This window comes from Rattus norvegicus, chromosome 3 (assembly GCF_021556685.1).
Source record: "Rattus norvegicus strain SHRSP/BbbUtx chromosome 3, alternate assembly SHRSP_T2T, whole genome shotgun sequence".
In the NCBI taxonomy this organism is placed as follows: domain Eukaryota; kingdom Metazoa; phylum Chordata; class Mammalia; order Rodentia; family Muridae; genus Rattus; species Rattus norvegicus.
This window is the reverse complement of record NC_141536.1, coordinates 40,602,473-40,626,083: the sequence shown is the minus strand read 5'-3', so window position 1 is coordinate 40,626,083 and position 23,611 is coordinate 40,602,473. Positions and strand designations below refer to the sequence as shown.

At 38.4% G+C, this 23,611-nt stretch overlaps 1 long non-coding RNA gene across 1 annotated transcript in view; it reads right to left on the bottom strand.

Moving 5' to 3' along the window:
* Positions 1-23,611, bottom strand: part of LOC102552656 (uncharacterized) — a 132,085-nt gene that overhangs the window by 82,623 nt on the left and 25,851 nt on the right. Inside the window, exon 6 of the long non-coding RNA XR_015684942.1 lies at positions 9,761-9,885. This is a non-coding gene — a long non-coding RNA (uncharacterized LOC102552656). The remainder of the gene's footprint in view (positions 1-9,760; positions 9,886-23,611) is intronic.

The window sequence follows — 23,611 nt, the reverse complement described above, 5'->3', positions numbered from 1 at the left end:
CTAAAATAATGGCTTAAGGAAAACTGACCTATTTTATGTCTTTAGTTTTACATTATTAATTTTAGGGTATTGAATATGACCTTGGACACTAAAATTAAAGTTTCATAAGTACCGAGGTATTGTTCAGTACTGTATTCATGTGAGTTAAGGAAACCATTATCATGTAGAGGGCACTCAACAGATAGCTGTCAAAAATGCATGTTTTCTTATGTCCAGGCTGGCCACATTTGACTGAGACTTGCACAGCTCTGGGAGTTGGGGGTAGCATCTTGAGAGAGAATGCTGAGTTCTCCTGGAGAGCTGAACTGGTTTTCTACAGTAATAACAAGATTGGACATGGTAGACACAGCCTGCAGAATTTAGAGAAGAGGTGTGTGTGTGTGTGTGTGTGTGTGTGTGTGTGTGTAAGTGTGATGTGTGTGTATGATATGGTGTTTGTGTGTGTGGTGTGTACGTTGTGTTTCATGTGTGTATATGTATATGTTGCATTTGTGTGTGTAGTGTATGCCTGTGAGAGTGTATGTGTGGTATATGTACGTGTGTGATGTGTGTGTGGTATTGTGTTTGTATATACTTGGATGGTGTTTGTGTATATGGTATGTATATGGTTTTGTGTGTGTGTGTGTGTGTGTGTGTGTGTGCGCATCTGGAGAGACAGTGCTAGTCCTTGCGAAGCTTAGTAAGACAGTAGATTCTTCTAACATCTTCACTTATACTACACTCAGAACAGTCAAAATTAGACAGAGGAAATGGTCTCAGCTTTCCAGACGAGAAACCAGACTGCAGTGAAACAGAGAGATTTGCTCCATGTTCACTCTGGAGCAAGAACATGTTGGATTCAAACCTGATGAATCTTGCCCTAAATCGGCACTTGTTAGTCATTGGGCCTCAGTGCCTCTCGAGTTTGAGAGGACCGAGACCAGAAATGTGTAAGCACGAAAGTTAAACCAGAAAGGGACACAGTTTGAATCCTATGGTAAAGAGGGGGTATGTCAAGTATAGGAATTTTTAAATGGCAAAACCATACAATGTGACAACACTGATTTCAACATTGATTTCATGGCTTGTCAGTTCTCATTCTGGGATGGTGACACCATTGCATACACACATATGTGGTTATATTGTTTGTCTGCGATGTTACTAAACTAAATGTTAGGCAATCTGAGATCCATTTGATGCTAATTCATTCTTTGTGTATGTATACATGTGAGTAAAACATGTGTTTGCTTTCTTTATTGAGGGTATGTGTAGACAGTTTAGGCTCACCCTAAACTTGGCTGTGTAGCTCAGGCTATCTTCCAACTTAGGACTTCCTGCCTCTGCCTCCAGAATTCTGGTATTACAGGCACTCCCAGCTACATTAGATTTTTGAAAAAGCTTTTATACTTTTTTCCAAAGGTAAAAGAAGAAAATTCTATAATTTGTCTAAATAACTGATTGTTTTATTGAACAATGCAGGAGAGGATATGGGGAAGTGTATTCTTTTACACTGCTGTAAGAACATCAGTTGGTGCAGTGAGGGTGAAAATTTGTCAAAATGAAACAGTAGAAATAATACTGTGTTATTCATGTCTGATGCTTTTAAATGTACATCCAAGTCACTAACAGGACTGCTGGAACATACGTGCTTACTGTAGAACCATTCACAAAAGGCAAGTAATAGTCATGGAGAAAACACTGTTAAGTTTCTTTTGATTATTATATAAATAAATGTTCATTCTTTTCCTCAAAAAATTGGCACAGAAAAAGCAGAGCTTTTCCGTTATTTTAAACTGTTAACAGTTTAAACTGTTTTTTCTGCTCTCCCCAGTGTTCTGCTTTGTACAATTTCCATATTGTTCCTGATAAAACAAGGATATTGACTCAACTCCTGAGTTTGCACATTTATAGCTTCAGTCGGTTCTTTTTCCTACCATGCTTCAACACTTCAACTTCTTTAACTGCTTTAATAAACTGCTTTTGTTTTTATTATTTTTTCCTTTCAATGTGCTTGTGTGGTGTTCATGTGTGTGCATACGCATGTCTGCATGTATATAGGATTATTATGTATGTGGGATGTGCATGTGAGTGCATTTCTATGTGTGTTTGACTAGACACCCACCCTGCATTTACATGGGTTCAAGGGATCAAAACTCACTTGTTTGGCAAGGGCTATATCTGCTTAGCCTTGTCCCTGGCCCTTACAAGCAATCAATGGCTGCTAAGAGAGGAAGACTCAGTTTTTTCCAGAAACAAGTCCCTTGATAGATTATTCAATCTCGAGTGGCCAGCTCTAAACACATACATATGAACTCAGCAGGCTGTATTTGTATGCATACATAAGTATATATGTATATATACATACACATACTATATATGCACATGTATATTAATATATAAATAATAAATGAAGAAGTAATTTTAGTACTTACATATAAAATCTTCAAACAATAATAAACAAGTGTTAGCAAATAGAAATAAATGTCAAAACATAAATAAATAAATAAACCACAGAGACATACAGGAAATGCTTTAAGAAACTTCATTAAAACCCAAATTTAATGTTTTATTTGCTTCTGGGAGATTTTGATTGCAATAGTGTATCTACATCTTGAAGTTCAAGCAGTTAACCTATTTTGATGCTAGCATTGTTAAATTTCGAAATGCTTTACTTGTTTTCGTGGTCACAATGCCTGCTATAAAACTAACTTCACTGTTCCTCCTTTCGTCTTATTTCCCTTTAATTCTATCTTGTGACTGTGCATTTAAGTTTTTGTGGGTAGTTAATGCATTGCTGCTGGTTGTGATAAAAGTTGACACTACTCTCTTGATTACAAAATATCCAATTCTCATTGATATTGAGTTTATTTTCTTCTTGCTAATTTTTCTAAAAGTATGATTTGTAGTGAACAACATATTGTTTCAGAATGATCCTAGCTTTAAAATTCTGTGGCTACTGTGTATTTTCTGGATATTTCTAAATTTCACCAGTAGACTTTACTTGCTTCCTAGTAATTTCTGTATGCCCTTTCCTCTCCAATATTTTAGCTAGAGCCTGAAAATTTTACTTGAAAATTATAAAACTTTAAAATAAATGGCTTGAGATATTAAGCAAAATCTTCCTTAAAATGTACATATTCAGCTAGCATTCATGCTTAAGAGGTTTATTTGATTAAAGAGGTATGTTTCTGTATCTTATCTATAAATATACATTTTTTAGAATGATACCATTAGAGATATTCTCAGACTGTAATCACCAAGATATTGTAAAGTTATGTTTTTGTTTATCTGTGTGTGTCTGTATGCTATGTGGCGGGGTTTGCTGAGGAAGCCAGAGGAAGGTTTCAGTCTCTTGAAGCCGGGGTAACAGGTGGCTGTGTGCTGCCTGTTATGGGTGCTGGCAAAGGAGAGCTCCTTAAAGAGCAGCACCTGCCCTTGATCAGGTAAGAGTCTCTGTAGCCTCATCATCTGAATCTTTGTTTCTTCCACTTTAAAATACAAACAGCAAGAATGTCTTACATTACCAAAACTACGGAGCACGCGCAGGTTAAAAATTATTACTTACATGTAGACTAAAATTTGAAAGCTTCCTTGGACAACTCTACTATGATGAATTTCTAAGTTTTGTCAGCTGTTTAAGATCTTTTTTTTTATTAAAAATCACCATTAAGGCTATTAAAATTTCAACATTATTAATAAAAGTGAATTCTTTTGTATAATCCAAATTGTTAAATCACTGACCTCTTTCTTTGTGAAGCATGAGTTTAAGGACTAATCTCTCTGGCTGTTGTCTGTGCGTAGTATATCTGTGGTGATGTATGTGTGCAGTTGTGTGCACCTTTGCACATACATGTACAGGCCAGAGGAGGCTCTCCGAATCCTTTCCTACCCCTCTGTGCTTTATGCCTCTGCATGAGCTAATATTGCTGTTTTATCTAGATCAGCCTACCATAAATGTCACAGGGTCTGCCTATCTCAGTCCCTCAAGGTTAGCATTACTGCCACCCACAACCTCACTCATCTTTAAAAAATACTTATTTTTTATTTATATCCCAAACTCTGCCCTCTTCCTGGTCCTCACTCACAGAGTCCATCCCCCTCCCCCTCACCTTAGGAGGGGAATACTTGGCATTGGCATGCAGGCCTTCCTCCTTGCAAAGCAAAAGGTCTGATCCATCCCTCTAGCTCCATAAAACATCATATTTTGACATACCACTGATTGCATCATCCATCCATCCATTCATGCATTCATGTATCCATCCATTCATCCATTCATTCCATAAAGATTTACTTAGCTAATAATTACTAAGCACAGACTACGGGCTTTGGGGGTATTGACAGTGAAAGAGATTTTTTTCCAGTTTGTAGAAAAAGAACGAATACAAATGCTTAAATTTTAGTAGAGTTGAGCACAAGATTAAAGTTCCCATGAACCGTAGGAACCATGGTTGGACAAAACAGCCTTACAAAGAGTAGTAAATACTATATCTAGACATTAAGGAAGTAAAGTACAAGTGATGTAATGTTGCCACTGTGAGAAGTCCCTATGGGTTTGATACTGCAGACTCATTAATGAATCAGGGAGGGTAATGCATGAAACAGTGCAGTGGTCAAGTGCAAACCATTACACTCTTTGCAGATGCTTTTTATAATTCATGTGCATTCTTTCTTTCTTTTTTTTTAAATCCTAGCTAAACTATTCTGCTTTTAATCTCACAACGAGCTGAGTTTCTCCTCCTTGATTTCAGTGCTTAAGGAAGAGATTACTGGCAGGAAATACGAGTCTTCAGAAATTAATAAAATAAAAATTTTGACTTTTCAGGAAATCACTAAAAAGGGAAATAGAATGACAAAATATAAAGCAAGAGTTTCCAAAGTAAGAATGAAATCAGCAAGCCTAGTTGACCTGGATACTAAGAGAGTCAAAGTTCTAAAGTTTTGAGTAAACAAAGCCCAGGTCTTTAAAAACTTAATTTGCTCTCAAGCGAAATAAATATCCTAATGCCCAAGATGCACAACTAATTCTTTTAACACCGGAAAAAACTAAAGTATGTGTAAAAATTACAAGTGACCTTCTGGCTTTCCGCTAGCTCCCTAGCTAGCCACTCGGGTTCTTTTTAATTGTGCTCCTTCAGTCAACTGCTGACAGAAGTGTTGAAATAGACTCACTCATACACCAGCCAGTCACACTCCAATAATGTGTCTGTCATGATGTTAAAACAGTCATTTGCTGACATATTTTATGGTCATGAACATGTTTTTGAAACCAGCAAAAAGGATTGGCCTTTAAGAAATAAGCAAGAGCTGCATTTCCTTCTAGTGAAACGACATATAATTTGAAATAATAGAGTGTCAATAGTGACTAGACAAAATTGCTGGAAAGTGGACATTTTCATGTCATCTTTTATCTGGGAGAAGTTGTCCTTTATAAGCCAGCAAACACTTTATTGAATTAAAAGCCTCTTTGTCAGATTCGGAAAATGTTTATTGCACAAGGTTTAGAGTGCTGAACTTCTCTAAATATGTGGAATAGCAATTTTGTAAGGAATAAGTGTTAACGCTGTGTGAAGCAGCACTCTCTTCTCAGTGCCTCCCCATCGTGCTAGAGCATGTCCAAATTAACTTTTGTGCTTAATAACCTCTATCAGAAAGTGTAAGGATAGTTAGGGATAAATTTATAGATGAAAACATAAACATCCAAGTTGAGCAGCTTGTGTCCTATAGATAGATGGTTTATTGGAGAAACCCTTGAAATATATCATCGATAAACCTTAATTATTTAATAAATAAGGAACACTTTTGAAAGTAGTGCCACGAGTGCAATATACAATATATACAATTAGACGTGGACACATAATAAAATTGGTTTTGTGTCGTTAAAGTTGGGAAGATAAATATTTTAGTTTATATTTAAATAATTAGGTTTATAAAATTTTAGTATCTTTGCTTACAGAGATTTTTTTTCTTGAAGATACTTTTTAATCCTCATCCTGCAGGAAAATTTACACAAAGACCAGCTCACGTTCAATTTATAACACTATTCTGTTTGGATTGGTCAAGGTGTTCCAATATTATTTAGGTATCTAATTGTGAAAATAACAATTCCCAATTATGAATTAGACCACAACCATCCAAACTACTAAATATTGTATATAAGTGTGCGTATGCATGTATATCGAACACTTAAATTATGACAACTTTCTCATGTAGCAGGATTTGATATTTTTAAGCCACTATTAAAAACTATTTAGTGTTCACAGTCCACAGGCATTTAAATTCAATGTCAGCTCTTTGGTAAGCATAGAAATCCAACCTATCCTATGGATGCTTGTGTCTACGGAAGCATTTGTCTTTTTTTTTTAAATAGAAAACATTATTTCATTTTATTTCACTTTCACGGCTTCTTTGTTCATTAAGCTAATTACTCTAGTCTATATTCATGCCTTTCGTCTACCTCGTTTCTCCAGCTTGATCCTTCCCCAACCCCGAATCGACTGAGACTGAACAGCTGAAGCTGAACAGGAAGGAATTGCAGGTGTCAACTCACAGTTTACAAATATGACATCTCCTCTGGCATAGCTGGAAATATGAAATATTGATTTATGTGCAGTAAAAGGTCTTATAAAAATGATCACATACACATGAGAGATTAATGCGCAGGAGATCAATAGAAATTTCATTCTTGACGCTAGACTGTCACCTATGGTGAAATGCTAAAATACAGAAATCAATATTATCTATGAAATGTCAAATTTATTATAATTATGAGGATGAAAGCTGGCCAAGTGGCTCCCAGGAGAGAAGGGAGGATAGGTTACTGTGCTGAAGCATCCTTCATGTCCCTTGTTCACGTGCTGCCAATTTGAGAGCAATATTGGTGCGGGAGCTTTTCAGGCATTATGTACTGCTGTGTAGTAACAAATTCCTGCCGGAATATTTAACTCTTGAAATCGACAATAATACGAGCGTCCGCATAGTCAAGGGGTATGGAACTTTAGCTCCAAAATATGGCGAATATTTTAAGTATAGATTTTAATGTGGTATGTGTACCACAGCCCACTGCTTAGGAAAATTGAGCTCTTACAGACAGAAGATTAATAAGACCTTGCTGCAATTTTATTCAAACTCATGTTCTTTCTCTCCGGTGGTAGTGGATGTGAGGGAAGTGGGGGAAAAAAACCTAAATTATCTATTAGTAGGCTTCACATTTTCTATAGTTTAAACCATTAGCTTGATTCTTAGAAATTGCCATTCAATTTCCAGTGCTAGGCAGCAATTCTCTGAAAAGATTTTTATGAGTTTGTGGCAGTCTCCTAGTCTCATGTATCAAGTTTAATAGAGTCTTTGAAAAAGTAACACAAAGCTAAAATTTTATGAGCCTATAAGAAAACAATAAAACGAGACTATTTTTTTCTTTAGTTTTAGTGGGGAGGGATTTTTTTTAAAGAGTTTGAAGTTAACAGTAAAGAGGAAAACTACTTCTTTTCTCATTCACCATTTCTGTTGACAAAGCTAAACCCATATTAATGGTATTATGGACCCTTGTAATTATTGCAGGAGCCATTAGTCAATGCTAGTTATGCTCTACACAATTCTTGTAGGACCAAAGTTGTTGTGTTTGAGCAAAGAGGAAAATAAATGCATCTGACCAACAACTGAACTAGAAAGCTTGGCAGAAAATGTCAAGCGCACTGTAGGTGGTATAGGTGACAAACAGGATATGTTATTTGGGCTCAGTTAACATTATTTATAAAATCTTCCTTGACTCAGATTTGAATAACGCCCAGTTTTAAATGTAAGCACTGTGTCCTGACAGCTGTGCTGACATGATTACGAGGACAGCGTGTCTATTTTATTACCCCGATTCCTCCATATTTGAGGTTCCCCCCAAAATCATGAAATGAATGAAAAGTCACTTAGTACCTGGCCCTGTGCATCAGGACCGTGGGAGGTGTGGGCTCGGGCAGATTTTTCCATTTTGACTAAATACTCCTGTTTATCTTTAGAAGTCTTCTCATTAAGATAGCACTCTCTTAAAATCTCTAACGTTGTAACCATCATTTTGGTTGAAACATCTGGTTGTTTCAAATGCCTCAGCTGTAGTACCCTTCAATTTATAGTCTTCCCTGGCACGAAATTTTTACTGGAATCACATTAAGTAAGTGAGAGCCATTATCTATCTCTACATTATTGAAAATAAACTTTTTCGTAAAATATACTCCTATCAGTTTACCTTTACCTAACTTCTCTCATATCCTCCCTGCCTCCTAATTCTCCCAACTCCATATCCTTTCTTTCTCTCTTTAGAAAACAGATGACAGAAATCGTCATTTTCTTTAACATTAAAAAATAACTTTATAAGGTTATCAGTATGTGGTTGCCATTGGAGGACTTAGAGAAAGAATTGAAAGAGCTGAAGGGGCTTACAGCCTCATAAGAACAATACCAACCAATCAGAGCTCCTAAGGACTAAACCACCATCCAAAAAGTACACATGGACAGACCCATGGTTGCATATGTAGCAGAGGATGGCCTTGTTGGGCACCAATGGGAGGAGAAGCCCTTGGTCCTGCCAAGGCTGGACCAGTGTAGGGGAATGTCAAGGTGCAGAGGTGGGAAGGGTGGTTTGAAATGTAAATAAAAAAATCCAATAAAACTAATAAGGTCATAAGTAGTCTTTCTTAGTACAATTTCTTGAACCTTCTTTGGACTCGTTTTGGAGTTTTGCCTGCTTTAATGTTCACGAGCTACTTTAATCGGATTCCTAAGTGTTTCTTGTCAGGACTCAGATTCAGCTAAAGTTGTCTGACTGAGTAGCCTAACCACCAATGCGTAGTCTCTGTTCTCACTTTCAGGTGTTGATGTTAAAATTGAACAACGTTGTTTCCATCAGTAAGATTCAGATCAGATCCCTTATGATAACCACCCTCTCTCTTGGTTTTCTATTTTTTTCAATGCACCGTCTAAAGCTATTTTTTCATGATGTTTTTATCAAGTATTACTTCAGGGTTAGAATCCTAAAAGTGATGACAGGATACGTCAACCCAAATGAAAAAGAACACAGAACACTAAGAAGCCTCGGGAAGGGAGGCTGGGGGTTTGCTCAGTGTGTAAAGCACTTGTGTAGAACCAAAATGTGAATCTCTCAAACCGCATAAATGCTGGCCCATCTGTAATCAGAGCACTAATGAGGAGGCCAAAGGATCTTGGGAGCAAGAGGGCAAGACAGAGAACCTACCTGAGGAAAAAAAAAGTGGAGAGCAACTGAAGAAGATACCCAATACTCAATATCAACCTCTTATCTTTAAATACCCATGTACATAGGTATAAATATACCTAAATGCATGGATATATATATCTACATATCTATATACAAATATATATTACATTAACATTCATACATACTACACACATATATGTGTCAAAAAGTCACAGGAAAGTTTATAAATGTTCAGACACTCCACATCAATGCCATTCAATTTATGAGCACTGATTGGATGTTTACTATATGCAGGACATAAGTATAAAAAGAATGGAACAAACAGGCAGCGCCCTTGAGGATCACAAAGCACCACTAACTGGGTAGTATTTAGAAATAGAAACTGCTTAGAAAAGGAAATTACAACACTTAGAACCTGCAGAAGCCACCCCCAGTCTTCAGATTTCTGTATTCTCAGCTCAAATAAAAATTGATTTCAGTATTCTTTAGAAAAGAGGCAGACTGTAGACAGTGATGATATGGTGTTCTTTCTCACCCACTGTTACTGAATTATTTACTCACCCTAAATATTATCTCCTTGGGCCAGAATTGTGGGATTATTACTATTGCCAAATATGGGGGAGGCTCATAAACTTTCTTCCAGTTGGCGACATAAACACTTCTTTCTTTTCTTTTTTTTTTATAATCTGGAAAATAGATAAAGATTTACTTACTTTAAAAAATGTGTAGCGTTTACACAATTTATAAATAGAGATTTGTGAAGATTTTCCACTCTATAAGGCTTCTTAAAGTCCTCCCCCGCTTCTGTACCTCAAGTACCCAAAGCAGTTAAAGTTAATGCTTAATGCAACCCAGTTGAAGAGATAGGCATTTCTTGCAGTCAGGTCTCAATTAAGAGATAAAAGACAAAAAGTGCAAAGCGCTTGATAAAGCTTAGAATACAAGGCCAGCCATGGATGTGCTTGAAGCTGTCCATAGCGATAACTGGATAGTCAGCTGGAATCTTCTTGAATTGAAGTGGGTGCTCTAACTTATCAAATTCCACATATGGGGAAATTATTGGTGCCCACAGTGGTGATTAACACTAACCCAGTGGGTCAGAAACAAGCTGGGATAAAGGTGAAAACTGTATCTGACTATCAACGCCAAATACATCCATTTAGAGACAGATAGCAGAGGGTTTTTCCTTTCTCTATATCTTCACTTGCGCAGGTTGTCACTCAGGCCACGCGGTTAACGCCGCATGTAGAGTGCTCTCTATAATGTGCAAATTGCGACGCACATTAAAATGTAATCGACTTTAATAAGTCACATGAAGATTACATTTTAAGATAATTGTTTGCATGTTTATGCGACACACCAAAAATATTTTCCTGCTTTGTTTACAGTATTTTATCTTTGCCTTTGAGACGTGATTGCAGCCATTAGCAGTAAATAACTCTCTCCTTCACATGGTTAGGAGTAAAGTTAGGAAGGTCCATTTTATGTTTGTTTGTTTTTTTCTTTTTTAATTCTTGGAACCATTATTTATTATGCAATGTTCAAACATCCCTGGATCTTACTGAACTCAAGTGAAACTTGTTACAATGTGATGGTTAGTCATTTAAAAACACACTGCATCAACAATTAGGACACTTGAGTGACTGATGCTGAATTTTTTGTTATACTATTTCAACTCCTATGTAGGCAAAAATATTTGAGAGATAACAATTTTTAAGTGAACATTATAACCTGGGCTCTCTGACAAGTCTATTCACTTGGAATATCGGCAGTTATTAATGATTAGAACAGATGAGAATGAAATTAGGGGGAAATAGAGATGACAAATAATCTCCCAATTTCACATTGTTCATTCCTTTAAAAGTACTTTTCTACTCAGCTGCCAGCAAAATCATTTACAAGTGATGACATTTAGCTGAAAAGATTTTCATCTCCCCCCCTTATCCATCCCATAGAATAAGTACCAATGAATACTAAAATAACCCATTGGGGTAAAGAGACAAAATAAGTCCTTATTAGTCTATGCAGACATTGTGCCCTTACCAAGTAGCAAAATTACTATTCCAGAGTTGGTACCCAATAAGCATTCTTTAAATGCATAAATGGATGAATAAACAAAGTTTGGAAGATGTAGCTGAGTTGATTAAATTACTCTTTTTTTTTTAAAAATCTAAAATTATTGCAATGAGTAATTGAAACTTGTTTTCCGCCCCCTGGTTCATTTTACAGGGGGTCTACCATAGAAGAACAGGTGCATGGCTTAATCATGTATGACCAACTGCCTAATTATATTAATGTTTCTAATGTATGTCATCTTACCCAGAAAGATTGTAATTGCCTTCCTCCAGATCCATGAGACACTAGGTTAATGCACTTGATTCCTAGTGATCTCCAGATTAACAAGTAAATTTTCCAATTACTCTCTATTGAATTAATTGAGTGAAATTTTCCTTTACAAGGTGGAATATTCCAACAGGAGAGTCTAGTACTTTGGGGGAAGCAATAGAGCTATGTGTTGAGAAGAACCTTTAAGTTCTAGGTGATACAAAATTCAATTGAAATGGCAGCAGAGAAAGAAAAGAAACAGTAGCCCATATCTTGTAAGTGAAAATTTGGGAAAAGATCTCAAGACATAGTTAATGTTCAGGAGTCCAAATAAATGGTCGCCCTCAGACTTTATGACTGCTGTCTGTGCTCTCAATGCTGCTCCAGACAGAAAAAGTTCTGCTTGCAGAAATGATGCTGACTGTCCTGTAATGTGTTACACTTGATCTCTAGCATCTGTTCGCATTGACAATGCTCTACCTGCCTCTGGACTTGGGTGTAGGGTCAGCATGGATCGAAACACTGGGCAGGAATAGACAAAGCTCCCCATGAAGCACTGAGGGACTGTTCCAGAAGAAAGAGAATGTTTGAGAGGCAGAAATGGTAGTTATATACTGCAAGAAATGTAGAGACATGACAAAAATATCGGACGAATGACAAAAATCTCTAAAATTTCATTTTAGCGAACAAAAGAAAGCTATAACCAAATACCACACCTCAAATGGTAAATGGTTTTTATAAATATCTAGGTCTATCAAAATATTTTTTCATATGTTCAGTTCTGTGGTTTAGAAATGTGATCAGGTATTTGGAGTGTTGCATACTGTGGGGGAGGAGCATGGGTGTATAAACTTCCTTGTTTTGAATTTAGTCTGACTTCTTTGAGAGAAGATAAGGGACCTAAACGGTGGAAGTAGCAGGTGGAAATAGCTTCCATTTGGCATATTGGCAATATGCTGGTCAATGCCACTGATCGTGCAGAGTCTGGCTTTATAGTTCAGATTATCCTGGAATTCATGGTCTTCTGCCTCATCCTTCCAAAGGACTAGGACTACAGGTGCACACCACCACAGCTGACTGGGCACAGGTTTTAATGTCAGAAGAAGAACTGCATGCCTGATGGAAGATAAGAAGGAGAAAGCAACACATACTTGATAACTTCCAGTAACTGAGAAAAAACAATATTGAGAGAGAGGCCTGGTGTGGTGGTGCACGCCTCTAATCCTAGCACTCAAAAGACAGAGGCAGGTAGATATCTATCTGAGCTCTAAGCCAGTCTAGCTTAGAGAGTAAGCTCCAGTCTAGCTGAAGCAACGGAGTGAGACAAAACCAGACCAGACCAGACCAGACCAGACCAGATCAGATCAGATTAGACCAGACCACAACAGACCAATCCAAACCAAACCAAACCAAACCAAACCAAACCAAACCAAACCAAACCAAACCAAACCAAACCAAACCAAACCCCAGAGGGAAAAATATCTATCTATATATCATATTTCTTTCTCTATTTTAAATTAATCATTACGTTTGTTTACTTCTCAAATGATATCACCCTTTGCAGTTACCCCTCCACAACCCTCCCATCCCATCTGCCCTCTACCCACTCCTCTTTTCCTCCCATTTCACCTCCCCAGCCTATCCACCCGATCCCACCCCACTGCTCCAGCATCCCCTTATGGTAGGGCATCAAGCATTCACAGGACCAAGGGCCTCCCCTCCCGTTGATGCCAGATAAAGCCATCCTCTGCTACAAATGTATCTGGAGCCATGGATTCCTTGGTTGGTGGTGTAGTTCCTGGGAGCACTGGGTAGTCTGTCCAGCTGACATTGTCCTTCATATGGAGTTACAATCCCTTACTGCTCCTCCAGTCCTTCTCCCAGCCACTCCACCAGGGTCCCTGAGCTCAGTCTGATGATTGGGTGTGAGATATACATGGTATATATTGGTAAGGTGCTGGCAGAACCTCCCAGGGAATAGCCACACCAGGTTTCTGTCAACAAGTGCCTCGTGGTAACAGTAACAGTGTCTGGGTTTTGTGTTTGCAGATAGGATGGGTCCCCAGGTAGGCTGGTACCTGGATGGCCCTTCCTTCAGTCTCTGCTCCATTTTTTATACCTGTTTTTCCTTTGGACAGAAATATTTCTGGGTTAAAACTTTTGAAAAGGGTGGGTGACCACATCCCTCGACCAGGGACAGACTTCTACATACCTATCTACTGGAGGTGGTCTCTACAGGTTCTGTCTTCCCTCCACTGGGCATTAAGGCTAAAGTCATCCCTTTTGGGTCCTGGGAGACTCTGGCTTCCCTGGCATCTGGGACCCTGCAGTGACTATCCCCGGTTCCTCATCTCCTACTGCTACATATTTTTATTTGATTTCCTGACCCTCTGTACCTCTCTCCCATCCCCTTCGGTACCCGATGCTACTTCCCACTTATTTCCTACCCACTCCTCTCTCTCTTCCATGTGGCCCTTCCCTACACCTCAGTGCAGGACTAAATCATCCACACCCTAGTCTTTCTTCCTCCTAAGCTCCATATGGTCTGTGGGTTGTATGTGGGTATCGTGACCTTTTGCGTTAATAACCACCTATCAGTGAGCACATACCATGTGTGCGTTTGACTTTTTTCGTGTGTGTGTGTGTGTGTGTGTGTGTGTGTGTGTGTGTGTGTGTGTGTGTGAGATTGGGTTACCTCACTCAGGATGATATTTTCTAGTTCCATCCATTTGCCTATGAATATCATGAAGTCATTGTTTTTAATATCTGAGTATTACTCCATTGTGTAGATGTACCACATTTACTGTATCCATTCCTCTGTTGAAGGGCATCTGCTTTGTTTCCAGCTTCTGGGTATTATAAATAAAGCTGTTATGAACATAGTAGAGCATGTGTCTTTGTTATATGTTAGAGCATCTTTTGGGTATATGCCGAGGAGTGGTATAGCTGGGTACTCAGGTAGAACTATTTCCAATTTTCTCAGGAACCACCAGTTTGATCTCCAAAGTGGTTTTACCAACTTGCAATCCCACCAGCAACAGAGGAGTTTTCCTCCTTCTCTACATCCTCACCAGCATTTGCTGTCACCTGCATTTTTTGATCTTAACCATTCTGATTGGTATTGATGCTTTGAGATTTTCATGTAATGTATTTTGATCATATATGTCTACCCCATTTCTTCTCCTAGTTTCTCCCAGATACAGACTCACCTCCTCATCTGTTCCTCTCTCTCTCTCTCTCTCTCTCTCTCTCTCTCTCTCTCTACTGAAGTTCATTTATGCTACTCATATACTCCTGGGTGTTATTTAAGCTGCCCACACACACATTTGGGGGTGGAGCTACCAACTGGAGCATGATCAATCTACTAGGGGTCACACTCTTCTGTGATGGTCCCTGAGCCTTGGAGAAAGGATTTGATACAGATGTTCCAATTGGACCGGAGCACTCCATTGACAATTATTTTCTGCACTTTGACCAGTTGTGAAATTCTGCATTAATGAACATTTACTGCACAAAGTGACTTCTCTGATGGATATCTGATATATAAGTTCTTACCAATAACATTAAATATCATGCTATGCTAGACTTTTAAAATAAGTAAGTAAAAGTATGAAAAATTTTTGAATCGGGAATCACTTGGTTGTGAGTGAACTATTTTATGTTCAGTATCTCTGTTTAGGCTCTTCATCTTCTTCAACTTTGCTCTGTCTTTTGGTGGCTATCACTGAAAGAAGAAATTATTGCTTATGTTGTCTTCATTTTTGACAGTCCATCAGAATGGAGAAATTTTGCCAAATGAGGTAGTCTATTCTACTTTTAAATTATGTTCTAAATAATCTTAGGTCAAGATCTATACATGTTGGGAACATTTTATTTATTGGATGAAGCTGATGGCACAGGGCCTGTGTTGTTTTAGATAAGGCATCATTTTTCAGTATATCTTAAATTGTTTTCAGATTTTCCCAAGCAGTTTAGTTTGGAACAATTTTATGGGGAGACATCTATGTGTTGTAGTTAAGGGTCAGACAAAAGGCCTCTGTACCCACCACTTCTTCCTTTGTCACAAATTCACTTGTAATAGGAACAATAGAATTATCTTATCTTCATTAATTACTCTAAGAAAGCCTCTGAGAAGGGTGATCTGTCTGACCATTACCTGAGCCATTAACATCTGAAGGCAGAAAAGGTATAGGAACTGGACAAGGAACAGATGAGGAATTAGGTCTCAAGTCCTGTAGTTGTAGAGAAGAACCCTGTTTAATTCCATGAAGTGAAATTACAATACAATTCAAATTCTTTATGATTTCAAATAGAATAGACTAAAAATGAAACTGGCATGGGTTACAGAGGTACTGTGCAAAATTTACTGCATATCATCTTTGAACGTGAGGAGGAATAAGAGAAAGGAAACTGGAAACTATTACTGAGACTGGACCAGGGCCAGTGCTCACTGCTGCATAGACAGAGAAAAGGTTCATTTTGTTTTGTGGCTCTTCCAATAGTTCTTTATCTACTCATTCAGTCAAACAACACTAAGTCATGCTTTCAAGTTTTCTATATGTATTCACCATAATTGTCTTACCCCTTTCAATCCCTCTAGACTATAGTCTAAATAGATTTTTAAACTAGATACATTTTATGACACTTTAAAGAATGAGACAATTAGATGGAGAGAGACCCATTAAGCACTCAAGGTGATATGTTTAGCAGATGCTACTTGTAGTGTTGGGAAGATTAAGGTATACTAAAACACAAGCACATAATAACCAGATATATAAAAACTTCACACAGTTGATGCAGTAGAATGGTGGGGCTAGAGGAGACAGGAGAACAGGTTTAGATGGCATCAAATGGTTAGAGAAGGATTCAGAAAGTACAACTTGAGAAAAGAGTTGAAGGAATATAGCCAAGGAGATGTGAACCTCTTAAAGTTGACAGAAATGTACTGACTTTGATGAAAGTAAAATTAACTCCTGTTGGCTACAGTCAAATGTACTCTGACAAATGCCTTATCTACTTGGAGATCCACCAAGAGGAAGGGTAATCCAAATAATTTTCTTTGTGTGTGTGTGTGTGTGTCTGCATAGGTTGTGATTTTTCTGTAATCATCAGTCTTCAGGTATAAGAGAGTCTATTAGAGTTTTCCAGATGGTAAGAGATATTACAATATGTATAGAATATGTATAGATATGTCATACTGGGTTTACTAAGAGAGTTTGTCAACATTATGGATTTTCATAGAACCCACAATACCATCTATACCCTAGAGAATCAAGAAAGCTAATGGTATAATTCAAGTCCAAGTTAAGTCTTAAGAACTAGAATATGGATAGCTGCATTTCCTGGAGGCTGAGGTACCTAGAACTCTGAAACCTGAAGGAAAGAGAAAATAGAACTGGGACAAGAGAATAGAGAAAGGAGATATGGGGGTAGGGGAAGAGAGAGAAGGAGAATAGGAAAAAGAAAGAAAGATGAATGAGTGAGGGAGAGAGTGAGGAAGTGTGATTCAATTTTTCCTCTATCTCTTTGTTCTATTTGGATCTTTAATAGATTCACTGACTCCTCTCACACTGATGAGTATGGTTCATCTTTATTTAGTTTATTGATTCTAATATCCAATTTCTTGAAAAGCATTCTGCAAGACACATCTAAAAATAATGTTTTAATTCATGATCTGAGCATCCATTGGTCCAGTTCAGTTGATATCTTAACCATTCACATAATGTCCATTTTTTTCATTTTATACAGGGTTTTCTCTGGTATATGAGTTATCATGCTTCTGGTTTCTGCCTGTGCCTGCAGCTGACCCAGTCCCACAGTTCTCTGTACCCAAATCCCATGGGGAAGAGAGCTGAATTCTCATAAGTGCAGACAATCCTGAGAGGTTAGGGGAGTCCTCCCCTTCTTCTCACATTCCTGGCCCAAGAGGAACCCACCTAGAGCCCTCTGGACACAGGAGCCTACGAGCAGTCAGAGACAGGACCCGTCTGGTCTTTGACTACACCCAGAGCTGAAAGCTAGTTGCCAGGAGCACTGACATACCTGAGAGCAGAGGTAAGACCATCACTTCTTCTCTGAGGGTCCTGCCTGTAGTTCTCAGGACACAGGAACCCAGGAGCAGTCTGGGACAGGACCCTTTCGGTTTCTGCCTGTGCCTGGAGATGACCCAGACCCACAGACCTGTGTACCCAGATCCCGATGGGAGACATCTGGTCTCCAAGAGTGCTGGCACACAGGCTTACAGGAGAGTCAAGGCAGTGTCAGACAGCAAGACAAATTAATACCAGAGACAACCTGATGGTGAGAGGCAAGTATATAAAAATAGAAATAGAAACAGTAAAGAAATAAAAAAGGAAGACAACTCTGGAGATAGAAAAACCATGAAAGAGATCAGGAGTCACAGACGCAAGCATCACCAACAGAATACAAGAGGTAGAGGAGAAAATCTCAGGGGCAGAAGATACCATAGAAAACATTGACACAACCATCAAAGAAAATGTAAAACACAATAAACTCCTAACTCAAAGCATCCAGGAAATCCAGGACACAATGAGAAGATCAAGCCTAAGGATAATAGGTATAGAAGAGATAATATGTATGAAGACTCCCAACTTAAAGGGCCAGTAAATATCTTTAACAAAATTGTAGAAGAAAATTTCCCTAATCTAAAGAAAGAGATGCTCATACACATATGAGTTATCCAAATACCTTTCTTACCAAATTACACATGGAGGCACATCAGCATGTAACAGAGACATACTTTTTTCTGTATGTCTATTAAGTTTGGAATCTCGGTTTGATTAAAAAAGAACATATTTCCTTAATTCATAGCTTATTCATATGCTAATTGACAGCTACTATAAATACTCAGTAATACTAAAGTGGGCTTGTCATGGGCATGCCTTTAAGGATTCAAAATATAATAAATGGATGTTAAAATGCATATGCAAAGCTAGGGTTGTAGCTGAGTGGCAGGGAGCATACTTGACCTGAATGAAGCCATAGTTCTGGGTCCTATCACCAGAATAAAAAATATACCTGTGATTAGACTATTTTATTTCTGATGTTTCTTGTAATCTCTTTGCGTTACGAGTCTATCAACTATAATACAGAAGAAACAAAGAAGTCATTATTCAGGTGTTAGTGACTTTATTGTACTAAGGAGACAAACAATATTAAAGAGAAAGGCTTTACTGAGAAGAAAAGTGATAGTTCCTAAAGCTTACTCTGAGGCATCATTATGACCTATAGTATGTACATTTTAAGTCAGGAAGAGACGTTTCCATCCAAGCAGCTAGGCAAAAATCTCTCCAGTCCAGAGTGAAGAGCAGACATAAGAAAGGCTGGAGTAAAGGCTTTTGTCAGAACACTAAAGCATTCTAGCAGTTACCCACTTTGACTTTGGTCCTAGCAGAAAATGAAAGCCAAGAAAATGAGGAAAAACAAGATAACTGAGATATTTGCTAAGAGGGTTGCGTTCTTCCTCTTTGGAGGTCTTGAAGCAATCACAACGGGCCACCACATATTCATGATGCACAACTGTAAGGAGTGTTAGCCAAATTAAATCCCACCTTGATTGTGCTTCCACGATGCGCCATGCAAAACTGCAAGTTGTGAGTAAAGAGTCCTTGATTCCTTACTCGCTATAGAGCAGAGTCGTTAGGCAAAGCAAAGCACAGATGATTACCATTAGTCTGTATCCTTCTATGTCTGATGGAATGAACTTGAAAATCTCTGGGACTCCTATCAAAAATGCAGAAGTAAGACACTCATTAGATTCAATGTGACTCAGTCCAAAGTCCAAGAACATGGGAAACCTCATGAGAATAGATGAGGGTCTTTGATAGCAGAATAACAGACATTTTGATGTTTTTCTCTTAGAGAACTTACAAGTCAAGGGTCTGTCTCCTCCCTAGCTAGCTCCTCTTAACATTTGGTGGCCATTTTAAGATAAAGGGAAAGCAGTGACTTTAAACGGACTTGATCTTTGAGCTGTCCATGAGTTTTTCAGAAATAGATGATTATGAAAGAAGGTAAGTTTGCCACTATTTGGTAAAATGGGATTATCAAAAATTTACCCATATTCCTATCACAGAAAGCTCCTACAGAAACCATTTCCTATCCCATCTCCCACCAATTCTGAGTTTAACATACATGTTATATGTGCAGCACGCAAACATCTCTCTCTCTCTCTATCTCTCTCTCTCTCTGTATATGTGTGTGCATGTGTGTGTATTTGTGTGTGTGTGTGTGTGTGTGTGTGTGTAGTGTGTGTGTGTTCTATCTGCCTCTATATACTCAAATACACATGTTGCCCTAAACATAAAGCAAAAGTGTCTGTAAGATTTGGATAATATTAATTAACAAGAGAACACGATTTTTTTTGAAAGGAAAACCAGATTTAATTATGCACAATCAAAATAATAGGAATTTTTTTTCTTAACTTGAGTATTTCTTATATACATTTCAAGTGTTATTCCCTTTCCCGGTTTCCGGACAAACATCCTCCTCCCCCCTCCCCTTCCTTATGGGTGTTCCCCTCCCAACCCTCCCCCCATTGCCGCCCTCCCCCCATAGTCTAGTTCACTGGGGGTTCAGTTTTAGCAGGACCCAGGGCTTCCCCTTCCACTGGTGCTCTTACTAGGATATTCATTGCTACCTATGGGGTCAGAGTCCAGGGTCAGTCCATGTATAGTCTTTAGGTAGTGGCTTAGTCCCTGGAAGCTCTGGTTGCTTGACATTGTTGTACTTTTGGGGTCTCGAGCACCTTCAAGCTCTTCCAGTTCTTTCTCTGATTCCTTTAACGGGGGACCTATTCTCAGTTCAGTGGTTTGCTGCTGGCATTCGCCTCTGTATTTGCTGTATTCTGGCTGTGTCTCTCAGGAGCGATCTACATCCGGCTCCTGTCGGTCTGCACTTCTTTGCTTCATCCATCTTGTCTAATTGGGTGGCTGTATATGTATGGGCCACCTGTGGGGCAGGCTCTGAATGGGTGTTCCTTCAGTCTCTGTTTTAATCTTTGCCTCTCCCTTCCCTGCCAAGGGTATTCTTTTTCCTCATTTAAAGAAGGAGTGAAGCATTCACATTTTGATCATCCGTCTTGAGTTTCGTTTGTTCTAGGGATCTAGGGTAATTCAAGCATTTGGGCTAATAGCCACTTATCAATGAGTGCATACCATGTATGTCTTTCTGTGATTGGGTTAGCTCACTCAGGATGATATTTTCCAGTTCCAACCATTTGCCTACGAATTTCATAAACTCGTTGTTTTTGATAGCTGAGTAATATTCCATTGTGTAGATGTACCACATTTTCTGTATCCATTCCTCTGTTGAAGGGCATCTGGGTTCTTTCCAGTTTCTGGCTATTATAAATAAGGCTGCGATGAACATAGTGGAGCACGTGTCTCTTTTATATGTTGAGGCATCTTTTGGGTATATGCCCAAGAGAGGTATAGCTGGATCCTCAGGCAGTTCAATGTCCAATTTTCTGAGGAACCTCCAGACTGATTTCCAGAATAGTTTTACCAGTCTGCAATCCCACCAACAATGGAGGAGTGTTCCTCTTTCTCCACATCCTCGCCAGCATCTGCTGTCACCTGAGTTTTTGATCTTAGCCATTCTCACTGGTGTGAGGTGAAATCTCAGGGTTGTTTTGATTTGCATTTCCCTTATGACTAAAGATGTTGAACATTTCTTTAGGTGTTTCTCAGCCATTCGGCATTCCTCAGCTGTGAATTCTTTGTTTAGCTCTGAACCCCATTTTTTAATAGGGTTATTTGTTTCCCTGCGGTCTAACTTCTTGAGTTCTTTGTATATTTTGGATATAAGGCCTCTATCTGTTGTAGGATTGGTAAAGATCTTTTCCCAATCTGTTGGTTGCCGTTTTGTCCTAACCACAGTGTCCTTTGTCTTACAGAAGCTTTGTAGTTTTATGAGATCCCATTTGTCGATTCTGGATCTTAGAGCATAAGCCATTGGTGTTTTGTTCAGGAAATTTTTTCCAGTGCCCATGTGTTCCAGATGCTTCCCTAGTTTTTCTTCTATTAGTTTGAGTGTGTCTGGTTTGATGTGGAGGTCCTTGATCCACTTGGACTTAAGCTTTGTACAGGGTGATAAGGATGGATCGATCTGCATTCTTCTACATGTTGACCAATGCTATCTTTTTTCCATTGGATGGTTTTGGCTCCTTTGTCAAAAATCAAGTGACCATAGGTGTGTGGGTTCATTTCTGGGTCTTCAATTCTATTCCATTGGTCTATCTGTCTGTCTCTGTACCAATACCATGCAGTTTTTATCACTATTGCTCTATAATACTGCTTGAGTTCAGGGATAGTAATTCCCCCTGAAGTCCTTTTATTGTTGAGGATAGCTTTAGCTATCCTGGGTTTTTTGTTATTCCAGATGAATTTGCAAATTGTTCTGTCTAACTCTTTGAAGAATTGGATTGGTATTTTGATGGGGATTGCATTGAATCTGTAGATTGCTTTTGGTGAAATGGCCATTTTTACTATATTAATCCTGCCAATCCATGAGCATGGGAGATCTTTCCATCTTCTGAGGTCTTCTTCAATTTCTTTCCTCAGTGTCTTGCAGTTCTTATTGTACAGATCTTTTACTTGCTTGGTTAAAGTCACACCGAGGTACTTTATATTATTTGGGTCTATTATGAAGGGTGTCGTTTCCCTAATTTCTTTCTCGGCTTGTTTCTCTTTTGTATAGAGGAAGGCAACTGATTTATTTGAGTTAATTTTATACCCAGCCACTTTGCTGAAGTTGTTTATCAGCTTTAGTAGTTCTCTGGTGGAACTTTTGGGATCACTTAAATATACTATCATGTCATCTGCAAATAGTGATATTTTGACCTCTTCTTTTCCGATCTGTATCCCCTTGATCTCCTTTTGTTGTCTGATTGCTCTGGCTAGAACTTCAAGAACTATATTGAATAAGTAGGGAGAGAGTGGGCAGCCTTGTCTAGTCCCTGATTTTAGTGGGATTGCTTCAAGAGAACACGATTTTTAATGTCAAGAAATAACCGTTTTATTAAAAACTGTGAACTACTTTTGTTCTGTTATCTTGAAAAAAGATTGCCAACCAAGTTCAGTTATTTTTGAAGCTGGAGGTCTTTACGTTCTGTTGGTCAACTCCCAGGATTTGTTTGGGTTTTGAGTGCACAGTGCTTTCTATAATTAAAGAGGGATCAGTTTTAGCACTCTGGCTATGTGCCCATCTTACTTTCTAAATGTCCTATGTTTCTTTTCTGAATATTACAAGTAGATGCCGAGGTGGTTTTTCAATGACTTGGGGAGCTAGTTATCCTGTAATAACAAAATTGCTTTGGGGTTTTCTACAGAAACTGGGGTAAATGAGATCTTTTCTATGTGTTTACAGTTACTCAAATTAAATTTGAAACCATACTTTAAAAACTTGCTTCCATCTGGTAGGGGTTTGGCTTTATCTTTTGTTTCTTGTTGACACATTAAAAAAAACTCTCTTTAGCAACTGTGTTCCTGAGGTGAGTCACATGGACTCTTCAAGATGGTCATTGACTTCTGTTTCCTGTCTGCAATGAATCAGGGACACATGGACTGTGACCAATCAATATGGCTCCCTTGTCCTTTGCCATCAAGACTAGCTTGCCTAGATTGGGCTGAATAACTAGTTTGATTTATCTCTTAGTAGGAATGGCGCCAATAATACTAATGTGATTAATGTGATTTTTACCATATACCAGATAATTTCTCAGGGACAAGGCACATGCTTCTTCTGTTTCAAAGATTCTAGGCCATTATGGGAGTAGAAAAATGGAATTGCTGTGAATATTTGCTTCTTATTTTATTTGAGAAGGCGTAGGAAATTTAAGAATATTTTGGTAACCTCGTGGCAGAAGAGGTAATTAGGAGGGATAATAAAAATCAACTGTGAAGGTCTCTGTTTGCATTCTGCATGTTTCTCATGAAGACTGGACTGAACTATACTTTTTCCTTTTCTCTTCACAAGGATTTGCGTCTCTTTTCTTTTTTCTTAATTTTAGTATATGAACAAAAAGCTTGACAGAGACTGAGATCCCAGTAAAACACATGAACGAGG